Source organism: Ambystoma mexicanum, chromosome 6p, assembly GCF_040938575.1.
Source record: "Ambystoma mexicanum isolate Mex_15411 chromosome 6p, UKY_AmexF1_1, whole genome shotgun sequence".
Classification (NCBI taxonomy): Eukaryota; Metazoa; Chordata; class Amphibia; order Caudata; family Ambystomatidae; genus Ambystoma; species Ambystoma mexicanum.
This window is the reverse complement of record NC_090935.1, coordinates 1,338,549,692-1,338,565,078: the sequence shown is the minus strand read 5'-3', so window position 1 is coordinate 1,338,565,078 and position 15,387 is coordinate 1,338,549,692. Positions and strand designations below refer to the sequence as shown.

General features: G+C 44.7%; 1 long non-coding RNA gene across 1 annotated transcript in view; it reads right to left on the bottom strand.

Annotated features, from left to right (window-relative positions):
* Positions 1–7,864: 7,864 nt before the first annotated feature.
* The window catches only part of LOC138510390 (uncharacterized), a 78,890-nt gene continuing 71,367 nt past the window's right edge, over positions 7,865–15,387 (bottom strand). The window contains exon 5 of the long non-coding RNA XR_011280379.1: positions 7,865–8,401. This is a non-coding gene — a long non-coding RNA (uncharacterized lncRNA). The remainder of the gene's footprint in view (positions 8,402–15,387) is intronic.

Here is a 15,387-nt window from a genome sequence, read left to right as displayed (position 1 = left end):
TCGGACTGGCCTATAGGGTAATAGGCCCATGGCCGAACCAAAAACACAAAACGCTAGTGTGGGCCAGTTTGTTTGGTCAAAGTGGTCTACTTTTCTGGCCAATTTGGGCCAGTTTGATGAGTTAATTCACTTTGTGGCTAGTCGTTTTGACCAGTGTTGCTGATTAAATATTCTTTAACATGCACAATTTGCATCACACTTCATCAAAAAACTCCCCCTTGGGTACTATTCAAACAGTGTCACAAAAGGAATGAATTGCCATTTGCAACTGTGGGCCACTTTTTGATTGGTGCCCGGGACCATTGTATGGCCCAGCCCGACCCTGCCTTCTCATACTGAGTCGGTGCAGGCTTTCTATGTCTGGGCGAGAGTGTTTACAATTTGAAATCAACACCCACAGCTCTTATCTCATTGAGGATGAAAAGATGATGGAGAACATTGCCGATGCACCAATGGATGGAGGCCAAACAGGCACGGCAGGGCGCAGCCAACTCTCTTCAAATGCGCGCGCTGATGTTAAGCGGCACAGCTCCCCGCAGTGCAATGATTCGTTATCTATCATTCTGGGGTGCATGCCTGTGAAATCCACGTCTCATCCCTGTCTCCAAATGCTCATGAGATGATAGGTTATTTATAACGCGCTTAATACCCAGAGGTTTGTAAGCACGGACCCAGGGATCGAACCTGCGTTTTTCCGTGTCGTCTTGCTGCCAAGGCGAGCACGTTGCTGCTGAGCTATCCTCCCGTGCAGAAGAGAAACATCACTGCAGGGCTTGCACACTTCTAACATGTAAGTACTGCATCCCAGACTTGCTGGCTAGGCCTCGGCCTTCTCAGATCGGATTGGCCGACGGTGCTCTTGAAATCCTATTTGTGTCCCGGTACTGCTGCCTTAATGTACGCGAGGAGCACTCCGAGGCTCATTCTGCGTCTTGTTTCATTGTGCCAGAGGCCAGCTGGAGAGGACGGGGGAGCGCCACGTTTCATGTGTACTAAAACCAGTTACCCACAGCCTGCAGCAGCACGAGATGGGCTGTGAATTGAAGTGTGCTCTCTGGGGCCATCTGTGCATATTGGTGTGTTAGCAAAACAATTACACAGGGTGTGCTGCTTGGCTAATGTATTAGTAAGTGGCATTTGCGGCTGTGCTTCGGGATATGATGCTACCAACCTAATACATGAGGCTGCCTCTTACTTCTGGCGACGCGTGCAGTGCACACTGGATAGCTTAGTGGGGTCAGCTCACGCCTCCGACATGAGTTCAATGGGCACTTCCAAAGTTCGCACTCGGCAGGGCCATCTCAGCCCTTAATCCTTGCAGCGGTTTTACATTTTACCATTAAATTACCAGCCATGAAACCACATTAGATGGTATCTCCGAGCGAGACACTTCGTTTGGAACTGTGCTTGCCATACATGGCAGTCCCTGCATATGTTATGTTATCTTGCATTTGTATAGAACATACTAGCACATGGCGTGAAAGCACTTACATGTGAGTGTGTAAATTACATATGCTGCATTCTCCAGGCACGTGAAGTATCTGATGGCATTGCTGGGGCATTTGAGGCTGCATTTTGAATTGTGAGTCAGTACACAATGTCACGTTGGATGCATGAAGGGGAGAGTGGCATCTCTCTACACTGTACCCCCGGTCAAACTCCAAAATGTTCATTCTGTGTCAGCCAAGCACGTGCCAAAAAGGGTGGCGAAGTCAAGAAAGGAGAGTGATTTTAACAATTAAATCTAAAGGCGAACAATACATCCAATGACCACTAGGTGGTGATCAGTTACCACATTTCCATTTAAAATAATCTATGCCATGCATGACAGTCACTTGGGGACGACCTTTCCATAAATCGGTCCATTTAGCTTGGGCGGAATTGTAGGGTATGGCAAGGGTGTGTGTCCCCCCCCAACTCTGGTGGCACACCAATTTATCCCCCTCTTTATATGGAGGGCACAGGGGCCCACCGCCCGGCCCAGTGCCAGTCCTGGCCCAAGGTGTCGCACCATCATGTTCGGGCCCCGCCCCTCTGCCCTCACCCTGGTTAGCATGACTAAAGTCAGAAGCCAGGTTGCTTGAGTGGGTGGTGTCGCGCCATCATGTTCGGGCCCCGCGCCTCTGCCCTCACCCTGGTTAGCATGACTAAAGTCAGAAGCCAGGTTGCTTGAGTGGGTGGTGCCGCGCCATCATGTTCGGGCCCCGCGCCTCTGCCCTCACCCTGGTTAGCATGACTAAAGTCAGAAGCCAGGTTGCTTGAGTGGGTGGTGTCGCGCCATCATGTTCGGGCCCCGCGCCTCTGCCCTCACCCAGGTTAGCATGACTAAAGTCAGAAGCCAGGTTGCTTGAGTGGGTGGTGTCGCGCCATCATGTTCGGGCCCCGCGCCTCTGCCCTCACCCTGGTTAGCATGACTAAAGTCAGAAGCCAGGTTGCTTGAGTGGGTGGTGTCGCGCCATCATGTTCGGGCCCCGCGCCTCTGCCCTCACCCAGGTTAGCATGACTAAAGTCAGAAGCCAGGTTGCTTGAGTGGGTGGTGTCGCGCCATCATGTTCGGGCCCCGCGCCTCTGCCCTCACCCTGGTTAGCATGACTAAAGTCAGAAGCCAGGTTGCTTGAGTGGGTGGTGTCGCGCCATCATGTTCGGCCCCGCGCCTCTGCCCTCACCCTGGTTAGCATGACTAAAGTCAGAAGCCAGATTGCTTGAGTGGGTGGTGTCACACCTTCATGTTCGGGCCCCGCGCCGCTGCCCTCACCCTGGTTAGCATGACTAAAGTCAGAAGCCAGGTTGCTTGAGTGGGTGTGACGCGCCATCATGTTCGGGCCCCGCGTCTCTGCCCTCACCCTTGTTAGCATGACTAAAGTCAGAAGCCAGGTTGCTTGAGTGGGTGGTGTCGCGCCATCATGTTCGGGCCCCGCCCCTCTGCCCTCACCCTGGTTAGCATGACTAAAGTCAGAAGCCAGGTTGCTTGAGTGGGTGGTGTCGCGCCATCATGTTCGGGCCCTCACCCTGGTTACCATGACTGAAGTCAGAAGCCAGGTTGCTTGAGTGGGTGGTGTCGCGCCATCATGTTCGAGCCCCGCGCCTCTGCCCTCACCCTGGTTACCATGACTGAAGTCAGAAGCCAGGTTGCTTGAGTGGGTGGTCTCGCGCCATCATGTTCGGGCCCCGCACCGCTGCCCTCACCCTGGTTAGCATGACTAAAGTCAGAAGCCAGGTTGCTTGAGTGGGTGGTGTCGCGCCATCAAGTTCGGGCCCCGCGTCTCTGTCCTCACCCTGGTTAGCATGACTAAAGTCAGAAGCCAGGTTGCTTGAGTGGGTGGTGTCGGGCCCATTGTTGCTGACTGACGCTGGGCTGCCGCATGCCTGGCGGTTGCAGAGCATGTTGCTGTCTGGTTGCACTGTAGCGCTTGTGCAACAGGAACTAGGACGCTCTCCTGCAGAGGTTCCTGGTTTCCGTCTTCAGGGGGCACGCATGCGGCGAAACTAGGCAGAGCAGGCCAAGAAAGACGGAGCATCGCGGTGCCGGCACTGGAAACGCAGGATTGTTTTATATTTAAATTTATGAAAGTGTGTTTGTGTGTTTGTAATATGTTTTTGTATATAAATATGCATGTGGTGTGTGCACAGTGCATGTGAATGGTGTGTATGGGTGTGAGCGTTCAGTGCATATGTGTGTTGTGTCTATGAATGAATGAACATGCAATGTGTGTGTTTGTATGTGCTGGTGTGCAGTCAGTGGGTGGAGAATGAAGCGTATGAATGTTAGGTTGTGGCTTCTGGGTGCGCGTGTGAGGGTCAGAGAAGGTCATACTCAGGTGTGACTGGGTGAATGGGTATGAATGGTGGTCCTGTGTGTGTGTATGCAAGAGCTGCTAGGGGCTGAGAGGGCAGGGCGCAGGCATGAGATTTTATATGGGCATCTGTGATAAAGCAAGCATAATACTTGTTATTAGATGGCTAGACTGGCATTCTTACTGTGACATCATGACATTTTAAATACGCACGTATGATAAAGCAAGCGTGATGCGTGTTATTATGTGGCTAGAATAGGTTTTTGGTGCAGCCAGTCTGTAGCCATTCCCACCTTGGCATGATGACATGTTATTCTGGGCATCTATGATGAAGCAAGCATGACACATGCTATTATGTGTCTAGGCTGGCCTTTTGGTGCAACCAGTCTAGTCTAGGCATTCTTACTTTGCCATTACATGTTATACTGGGCATCATAAGTCTGCAATTCTTGGGGGCAATTGGGTGTAGTTCTCTACCTTACAGTGCTGCGCTTTGGAGGGCCATCATCAGACACTGCTTCTTCAAAGACCGCAGCACGGCAGCTCGCACGTGGATTGCCAAAATGTTCTCCTCGGAATTGGAATCACTACATGAAATCGATGTTATGTTGATGCAAATTAATCCTGTTCAGTTCCTTATCAAGGTGTGCACTGGCTTGCTGCACAATGCATGGATCTTCTTGCTCGGTTTCTCTTTTGTAGGGAGGAGTTGAAAGAGTAGCTACTTTATGTTTTCTTGGGCTGCACTGTTCTCCGGAGACAGGGTTTCAGCAGCTAGTGGGGGTTCCCATTATCTGCATTTCATATAAAGTGTGGAGCAGCTTTGTTCATATTATCAGAACATGCATTTTAAATTGCTTTTCTGAGATAACCTATGCTTGTGACCTGAACTTTGTGCCACATTCAGAGACTAAGCAACTGAGCAACCTCCCACCGCCAGCTATCTGTGCAAACACGTCCTGTTTAGCTGGATGTAAGCAGAAATGCAGCTACGAAGGACTGGTTTGTCATTTAGACCTGAATGCCTACTTACATTAAGCAAAACAAGGCGTGTTTGCCATGTCTTTAGAATTGAACTCTAAAGGCATGCCATTGTTATAACTTTCACAACACTGCAGCTTCTCTTTTACACCAGTCGTATGAAAGTTATAACAGAGCATCGGCAAGGGACTTGTGTGGTCTGGTGATTAAGGTTCCCACACAGCCACACTTCGCCCTTCCTCCACCTTGCCCCGTACCTTACGATGTCATGTCCCCAACATTTTCAGCAAAGTTACTCCACTGCCATTTAGAATGAAAATTAGACACGTAACTGAGAAAATAGACCCCAAGTTCCTTATGCAGGCTCTCTTCATTGGGCTGTCTGGAAGGTGGAGGTGGGTGTGCGACAAAGAGGGTAGGTAGGGAGAAAAGGGTCAGATGTGTGTCATTGCTGGTGTGATGTGTTGTGATGTAATACGATGCGATGTGAGGATACAATGCTTCGACTCTTACTATAAGGATGACTCAGACGGTTGCTTTTATAGTGCTTTATGCCATAGTAAGGCCAACTCACAGCACCCTGGAGCAGGGATGGAATATTTCAGGTTGCAAGGCCAACAACATAAACACCAGTCAGCCGAATGATCAGCTCTGGAGTGCCCCTCAGCCAGCCAAAGTGGAGGGAATGGGAGTGACACTGGAGTGAATGTTGTTCACAACTGACTCATAGGCAAAAGGGACATGCTGATCTGTGCAGCTTGCACACCCGAAATCCCTTTGAAAAGCAACAGTCAGGAATGAGTGTATGTCAGAAATGCACATTTGATATTTCCGTGACTCTCAAATGTGAGCAAAATGTCCACATTTCATTTTGAAAACAAAGTTCGTTCCCTATTAGGAAACTCCCGCCCCCTGCACACTGTCTAAGGCTATATTGCCAAATATTTAGAGATGAATAATACAATTTTCATTTTCGTAAATTAAGTAAAGACATTGGCAATATAACCTTAGACAGTGTGCAATAGGGAACAAACTTTGTTTTCACTTTGTTGACAACCCATATGCCAGGGTCGTTATTTTTCTCCCCCGCACCTTACCCTTCCATTAGTATTATATACAATCACAAATCATTTGTAAAGTCAAGATACATTCAGGTGTGCATGGTGTTAATTCCACATTTCATTTTGGCCACGTTTTCCATCATTCATTTTCTTTATGTTTTCATACGGCGCCAACCTCAACGACAGAAATCTCAGAGTTCCTAGGCTTGTCCTTTTCCGTAAAACGTTTAAGGACATGAGCATGTCTTTGGCTTACTCGTGGTCACGCTTTTAAGTCTTTCACGGTGCCAGCGTGTATTTGTGATCCAGAGCATGTTGAAAGCATGCATGAGGAAACGGGAGGATACATCCATCTACTTACCCTCTTAGGCCCAGAACAGCCACAAACAGCAAGGTTCTATGGACAAGAAGGCTTGGAGAAAGTATGGACACCTTTAAATGAGGGTGGGGTTTAAACCGTGGCTCTCTTGGACAGGAAGCTCCAAAACAAGCATCCTGGAAGTTATTGAGGCCGGCCAACAACTTTATGGAGATGGTTATAGTGTTGTATGAGACAGGATTCCTCTTGGGCTAAGTGTGTGGTCTTCTGGGAGTTCATCTGCATAATCCAACCTTTTTTTTTCCTTCTTGACCTGGGCTGCACGGGCCTCATTACGACCCAGGCGGTAAGGGGTTTACGGCAGCGTAAACAGCGCCGACCCTTACCACCTGATTCCGAGGTCCCTTAGCGCCATGGAGGATTTAACACCTGTTTTTAGCAGGTGTTAAAATCCATGGCACTAAGGGACCTTGTTGTTAATTACGCCACCGTAATTTACGGTGGCGTAATTAACGCCTTCCCCACTCCCATTATGCCCTATGGGGCAAAAATGGGAATGGGGAAGGGTAAATGGGGATTGGGGATTTACCGCCCCGCCAACCTCGGAATGGGGCGGTAAGTCCGCCAACCACCATGGCGTAAACGTAGTTTACGCCATGGTGGTAAAGGTACGACCCAGGCGGTAACTTACCGCCTGGGTCGTAATGAGGCCCCCTGTCCTGTAAATAAATGGCAACATTTGCATCATAGGGCCAAACATGGGTCTAGAATCTGACTGCCGGCTTAGATTTGCAGGTCTACGTGCACAGTTATGGAACTTTTCATAAACTAAGTAGACGTCCTGTGTACTATGTATCTATTTGAGTGTTTTGGGGAGTGATACGGCTGCTTCAAATCACTTGATATTAGACATTAATGTGAAATGACATAACAAAACATGAGATAATGTAACCTAACTTTACAGGACAGTTGAATCTGGCACCTTGTCCGAAAAAGATTCAAAGGAAGTGGTGTATAAATACACAAAAACTGAAAATGAAAAATTAGCAAACGTCCCTTCAAAATGTGAAATTCAAGTTCAATTACAAAATTGCAATTGGGAAGGGAGAATTAAAAAGGAAGAACAAAAGGGTAGAGCAGGGTTATGTGACGATGCCGTGAGGGAGGAAGTGAAAGTCCAACCAGGGTATGTGTCTGGTGGAGGGGCACCCACCCTACAGCAAAAGGAAGGCGTACATAAAAAGCATGAATTCAAGCTAACATGCATTTCAATTTGAGGACAAAACACAGCTATCGTATTGGCCCAATGGATAGGGCATGTATTTTTTAGCATAAATGGATTGATCACATTTTTTCCCCATTACCTCTTACCTTCGATTTTCTGACATTTAGAAACACAAACCGCACGGTTCGGAAACTGCCATCTTGTGGTAATCGTATCCTCTGATCAATCACCCTAAGTTCAAGTGTCCTGGTGGCAGTAAATCATAACACACGCCCCTCAAACGGACATCGGCATGTCAAACCGATATGCTACGCGCCTTGTCATGACGTTGGTGCACAGCATATACACACGCTCGCTGTTAGCAACTACGGCATCACGTTACCTAACGCAAAACACGGAAGATACACACACACACACACACACACACACACACACACACACACACTTTACTTGCTTTTCACAAAAATAAGCTACCAAGTTACACTTTTCAATACTCATAGTCGGGAATTTACTAAATCGTCATATTTTTTTTTGCAACTGAAACAGTTCAATACATCCAACTGAGCCATTACAAATGTTGTTGCACGCAATCAATGGAAGAACAGATTGTTTACTTCAAGTCATAGTAATCATGTTTAGGTTGATGGTCACATTCCATGCAATCTTTCAGATTCCATTTTTCAATGTTTTAATCCCAGTACTTGAATTGTGAAAGTGAAAGTTCCGTGGAGTAAAATATCATTCTATGCAGTTCCATCACCCATTTTCTCTCAAAGCACATGTTGTTCCATTTGTTAGAAAAAATGACTTGTTAATAAAACATTGCTCTCCGCATGTGTTCACTGATGCGGCCATGTTGGTCCTAGCGACAGGCACCGCAAATGGGTAAACAGGAGCTGTATGATCGTCCCAGAATTTTGAGAAATTGGTTCCATTCATGATGATAATGCTCCAGTTTTGGTTGAAGAACAGATCCACGGGCAAATGGTGTATATGACATACGCACATTTTTAGGGCGGTACTATTAAGATGTAATAAAGAAAAAATATGTTTTAGTTCCCATTGTCAAAAGAAGTAACATCATCAACTACATTTAAATAAAACATAACTTGTATCTATATGTTATATTTTAATTTAAAAATGTACTGTCTTTGCGTCAAGTAGAAGATACATGTACAATATTGTTTTGCGTCAAGCACACATTTACATAAATATTATAATATTAATGAAAATGTAACCTCCATGAATTGTTGGATTTCCAATCTTGCAATGTAAAGTGCAGGTTGCTCTCTTTTGAAAGCTATTCATGATAGAATCTTGAATTTAGTCTGTTGTATTGCTTTCACGTTCATGTTATCTTTTTTCTCTGCTTAGTTACTAAATGTTATGCTTGTAATGTTTACCCATTTCAGGGATCACTTACAATGAGCCTCTTCTTTCAGTGTTCTAAATTCCAAGGTCCCCTTAGCTTTCACTTTCGCCTTTAGTGCAGAAGTGAACAATATGTTTCTATTTAGACCTCAAGATGAAAAATAACACAATATATGTTCTCCTAACCATAATATAATATTTAGTTCAAACGTTGCTGTTAATATACACATTCATAATCAAACCATGTCAAACTGTCATTAAACATACAAGGCTACCTGCACACTCGGGAGAGTGTTCTGGTGTTAATTCTGGTATGCCACTTTTACATTGCAAAGAGATTAGTACTGCTATCCCCGGTACCAATTTTTTGGGGGGTAAAATAAATAATGACTAACTTGTTTTTACTGAAGGAACACAGTTTCCTTTACTAACAACAATAACTCAATACAATTTTTAATGTTATGTGAATAAAATAGTAGCGTTTCACAAAATAGAGTCACCTTGGTCTACAAATGCAAACACCAAGTATTCTTTTACATTGCGACAGAGACAATGAGGGGATGAGTGGAGTCAAATGGGGTTTACGGGGGGAGGAGGAATGTAAAGTTACTGACTGGGCAACAATGTGTCTTCATAAGCTGGGCATGATCAATGCAGAGCTCAAAGGCTGGAGTTATGTATGAACCGCTGTTCTAGGAAGTCTGTCTGTACAACCGTCTTCTCAAGAGTGAGGGGGCACAGAGTTACAGAGATCGATACAATCAAGCACAACACTTCTTACAGAGAGGCAGACAAACATACAGACAGCGGATGGGGCGACAGGTCTGTCGTGTAATACAGAGTTTAAAAACAAGCTGACTAGATCCCAAGAGAGATGGCTAGAGACATAGACAGATGCATAGAGAGAGATGGATAGATCAAGATGTAGACAGAGAGCTATGCATAGAGGGAGGTGTATACAGAGAAATGGATAGAGGGATATAGATGCATATAGGGAGATGAATAAAAGTAGAAGGCTAGAGAGCAATGCATGGATAGATTGATATACAGGAAAAAGAGATACATACAGTTACATTTGCAGGGAGAGACGGATGGGGAGCTATAGAGAAATGCATACTTTGAGATGTATAAGTGTATATCGATAGACAGAGATGGCTATATAGATTGATATAGGTAGATTAAAAGATACATAGCGTAATATGTATAGAGACATCTGATAGAAATCGATAAATAAACACATATATGAGCATCTATATAGATATACATAGATGAATAGGTGGATATAGACAGAGGGTTAGGTAGATATGAGAGATGCATAGAGGATGCTGGACATAGATGGATGGAGACACGCATAAACAGAGAGATATGGATAGATACTGAGAAACAAAAAGATAGACGTATATAAATATGCGTGTGGAGATATAGAGATGGATGTGGATCGAGAGATTGGTAGAGGGAGAAGTATGGATATATAGAGATGTAAAGCCAGAGATGGATAGAGATAGATTGAGGGATTATTATATATGGAAAGATAGATAGGAATGGAGACAGAGAGAAGGATGGAGCTAGATGGAACTATTCATATTGATTGTATTTTATTCATTTATAAAGCATGCAGCAGCCGTGGGCATCGTGGCACTGTTACAGTGATCACATACATTTGTTACTGGTGGATGGTATATACATTCAGTTACAATTGATATTAGGAACATACAAGCTTGCCTTATTCGAACAGCCACTTTTAAGAGATTGCAGAATGCCCAGTCGGATGGTTCTGCATTGAATGTGGGCGTGGGGAGGGGGGCCTGCAGGGAATTCCATTGCTTTGCTGCAATGAAGGGGAGACTTGTACCTCCCGCTTTGGCACATATGACCTTGGGTAGTAGGAGTCGATGGACATATGGTGTTCAGGTAGGTCTAGACGAACAGGCTCTGTTTACCTTTTGGGAGAGATAGGGAGGGGCTGTGTTGGCAAGGCACGTGTGAGTGATGGTCAGTGTTTTGAATAGAACCCACTCCCTAATAGGCAGCCAGTGAGCTTTCCTACTTGCTGGGATACTAAGGGCTGCTCAGAACACATTATTTTGAATAACTTGTAATTTATGGAGATTTTTTGGCGAGGTGCCAGCGGAGAGGACATTGCAGTAGTCCAGCCTTGAGCCTATGACCGCTCTAGCAATGGTGAGGCAGCTCTTATTGGATAAGAAGGGTTTGGCCGCGTTCAGTAGTTTGGTAGATAGGTTGCAGAGGAAGCAATGGAATTGACGTGGCATGACATTGAGAGGGTGGTGTCTATGACTGACGATGAGACTGGGATCTGTATGTTGTTGATGTCGAACGCAGTATATTGGTTGTTAGTTTTTTTTAGAGTCACAGGATTTTGTGATCCACTAGGTCGAATGCAGCTGATAGATCCAGAAGGAAGAGCATGGCCAATCTGCCTCCATCCATCAGTTTTTTAGATCCAGCAGTGCTGATTCGGTGCCATGGCTGGGGCAGAATCCGGATTGGCATAGGTCTAGTATGTGGTTGATTTCTAAGAAGTGTTGGACCTGCAGATATGCAGCTCTATCAAGAATTTCCAGTAGGAACGGAACTGTCGGGATGGGCCTGTAGTTACAGGAGGCTGTGGGATCGAGCAATGTTTTTTAGGAGGTGGACTACCCACGCTTCCTTGAGGCTAGATGGGACTAGAACAACAAAGAAAAACTCCAAACACTGTTTGACAGGCGCTCCACAATGAATGTTTTATTTGTCTTGTTGTTAAAGAAAATCTGTACTCTTGTACTTATTCAAAGAGAAGAAAAAAGTTTTTTGCCCTCTATACGTGTTTCCCCACTTTAATTCAGTGGTTCTTCAGGATGTAAACATATATATTTAGTTTTCAGCAGAGGTTCTTGTGACTCTTAGTTGTTAGTAAGATGGTTAGTTTCCTGTGTTTCTTGGTGCGTAGGTCGTTATTTGCTGAAGTGTTGCTTCTTGTTTGGTTAAGGGGCAGTCCCTGGATTTCTCCTTAGATGCGATTAAACTGGATTCTGTTCGAAAACGGGACTAGTCCAACAGTGGAGGAGGCGTTGATAAAGGCCATGATGAGGGGAGCCAGGATTTCCGAGCAGTCCTTGATGATCGTGGCCGGACAGGCATCACTTCTACATTTCAATGGTTTGAGGTTTTTTAGGATGGAAAGAACTTCTAGTTCCGAGACGTCCTTGAAACAGCAGGAGGTCTGGGGTGGATGTGTTCATGGAGGTGGCTGTGGCTATGTGGTGAGGTGTGTGCAGGCTATTCTGATTGGTGCAGATTTTTTTAATTACTAGGTCTATTTTGCTGAGTATGGCAGCTTGGATATTTGTGCACCAGGCTTCATCTTTGGTGAGGGACTGTGGGACGGAGACCGGGGTCTTTAGTTCCCTGAAGAGGGTGAAGATTTTGCTAGAGTCTGATTTTGCGCTGGCAATCCTTGTATCGAAAGATGTGGATATGGCCAGAATAATCGTTGTTTATAGGTTTTGGATACCTTGGCGAACTCCAGTTTCGTGGAGTCAGTGTTTTATTTTTGCCAGGTAGATTGGGTGATCCATTTTTTGTTTCGAGGTTCTAGTAAGTCTGGGGTGAACCATGGGTTGCAATGTATAATGGGTTTTGCTCTCCGAGCCGTTGGGGGGCAATGGAGTCGCCATAGAGAGATTCAAGGACAAGTTGGCATTGAGAGACATAGAGAGATGGATACAGCGAGATATAGAGATGAATAGATAAAGATGGAAAAAAGAAATATATGGCTATATAGAGATGGAGAGGTATAGAGGGATCGGGTGGTGTCATAGATGTATGCATGAAGAGGGGTGGAGGAGTCTGTTTATAGTGCTTCAATCCTTGGCTATGCTACTGAGAATAGGGAGTGATAGACTTGTCTTAATTTCAGAAATGTTGCTGGTGTACCTGGTCAGCTCCAACACATGGGCATACGAATTGTCTGAATTTTATGGAGAAGAGGCTATGGCCCAGATGCATGTTACTGCACCCAGTGTCAACCCTTGTTGGTAATATTGGCACCACTGTGTCCTATATCCTATTGGTCTCTTTCAATCTTCATCATCTTACAATGACTTCTACTTGCCTATGAAGTCACAGTCCATACATCATTTAGTTTGTTCTCTGTTTCTCTCTTTAAGATAGCTCCGTCCATTCTTTTTATTTGGTAATGTCTTGCTCAATGGGGAATTAATTCCTCAAAGAATCTACTGGAACCTTCAATATGACACATCCATGTTACTTTATGGTGCTTATAGAAAACTGTTTTTTAATATATCGATGTTAAGTTCCAGCAAAACAAATTCTGGGCAATTGAGATTTTTCTTCCAGCTGTTCTTAGATGTAGTGAAAAATAAGCTGATTCCAAGCAGACAGCCAGCCTATATTACAGCTCCAACTATTTCCCTATAGGACTGTCAGTGGTATCTGATCAAACCCCGAATTTTGCAAATGCGAAACACGCAGGCTTTTTCAAAATTCAAATCAATTCAACATTACCACCAGACTCTAAATAATTATCCAAGCATTACATTTAATGTCACGTCCAGAACAGTCTTATGTGGCCAAGAATATACACATATTGAAATCATCATCCTATTCAAATATAAAAATACATATTCACATGAACATTTCATTTAATTTATTTTAATTTATGCTGCGCGTTCTTCAAAGCGCAATTAGAATTTTTAAAGAACATAATGGTACAATCATTCACTGAAAAATCTGGGAGTCAAATCAGGGAGGCAGAGGACAGGGATAGAAGATAGGATTTTAAGTGGGGAAGCAAAAGACAGTACGTAGAGGAGGGACAAATTAAAAGAGGGAGAGAGTTCCTGTGGAATGGAGCGAGAAGGGAAAAGGAAGGAAAACGAGATGATGCACAAGGAGGTTTGGGGACAACCAAGCGATAAGTGGATTGCCAAACGAAGAGCTCCGTCAGGTGAATGGAAAGAAATAAGAGTGCCAAGATAAGGAGGAGCAAGACCGTGAAGACATTGAAATACAATAGAAAGAAAATGAAACAAGGGACAGTACGCGAAAGAAAGAATAGCAGCCGTAGAAAGAGCAGAAGAAATAGAAGATTGAGGGCATAGTCCAAAAAAAGAGACAAAGAAGAGAATTATAGCTTGAGCGAAGAGGGGCAAGGCTGTTAGCCGGAAGTCCAATCAGGAAAGAAGCACAGTAATCAATATAGTAAAGAATTAAAGCAAAGATAACGAGTTTGGTGGCATGAAAGGAAAGAAAAGGATGCCCACGACGAAGATTAAAGAGGAGAAAGCAACAGTTGCAGGCTTGTCACAATTTATTACATGGCACAAGCAAGCCTGGGATCTTCTTCCTCTACAGTGAGTGAGGCGCACAATAAAAACACTTTGATTTGTTTATGCTACGGATACTTTCTTAAGAAGGCCTCCAACCCGTCTTGCACTCAACCTCCTCAAACACACTGTGTCACAATGGACTAGGGACCAGGTCGGTGTGTATCAATAAGATATTTATTAATTTATTATTAAATGTCAAATTAGAGCAAACAGGTAACATTAGCAACCAATGTTGTGGCAACACAAAATGCAATGACTTCTGGAAAGCGACCCAGTTGACAGGCACGTCGTTTCGCCAAAATCCAGGGGTAGCGGAAGTGACATCACACTACCCTTGACGCTCTGATGACATCACAGGAAGTGATGTCATTTGACCCCACCCCTAAGTGATATCGTGAGAAGCAATGGAACAGGACCTTTCACCCATTGACAAAACAGGAAGTGGCATCGCATAGCATTGTACACTATAAAAAATATGGTTACGATATCACTATAATGTGATGTACATTTCGTGTACATTTCATACAAGAATGGATCGCCATATGTATCGTTAAGGTAAGTGTGTATAGGCCCATATTACCAAATTACTGTGAATGCCAGCAGACGTCCATGACTAAATGATGTGTTATTATATAGCACTTACGCTTAAGCGCTTTACATAGAACAAATATACACCCAATAGAATGAAAGGCTGAGTTGAGGCGTTTAATAACAGACTAAATCAGTGATTCACCCCAAGTGTGCCTCAAGTAAACCTTTAATGATTCTGGCAATTATTGTATAGAATTCCAGAAAGACACATTATTTGGTATTCCTATTCTGTCTTATTTAGGGTCAGTCCTGAAAGTGTTAGACTTGTGGCACTCCTGGGGCTTGAACAAGAAAGCCAGCCACCCCAGAAGTAAAGAGCCACATGGTGCTGGCCACAGCCCAGGAGCTTGCATTACACAAAAAAAGTACTTTTTATTTTTATTTTTTTTAGAGGTCGCAAGGGAGACCACAGAGGTCGCAAGGGAGACCTCAGAGGTCGCAGTTGCGACCTCTGGCGACCCCTAAATGACATCCCTGCCGGTTGAATTATACTGTCACAAATACTTCCTTTTTAATCACAAAACAGAAGAAGAACACTTCAACACACTACGATAGCACAGAGGTTAAGCACTCCCCCTCCGACCTTCAACCCCCAAACATCAATTGGACTTAATTCCTTTGGATGGAGGGCAGTGGCAGGGAGTAGGAATACAAGGGCAACATCGGTTTTGGTGTGGTGCCCACAGAAACC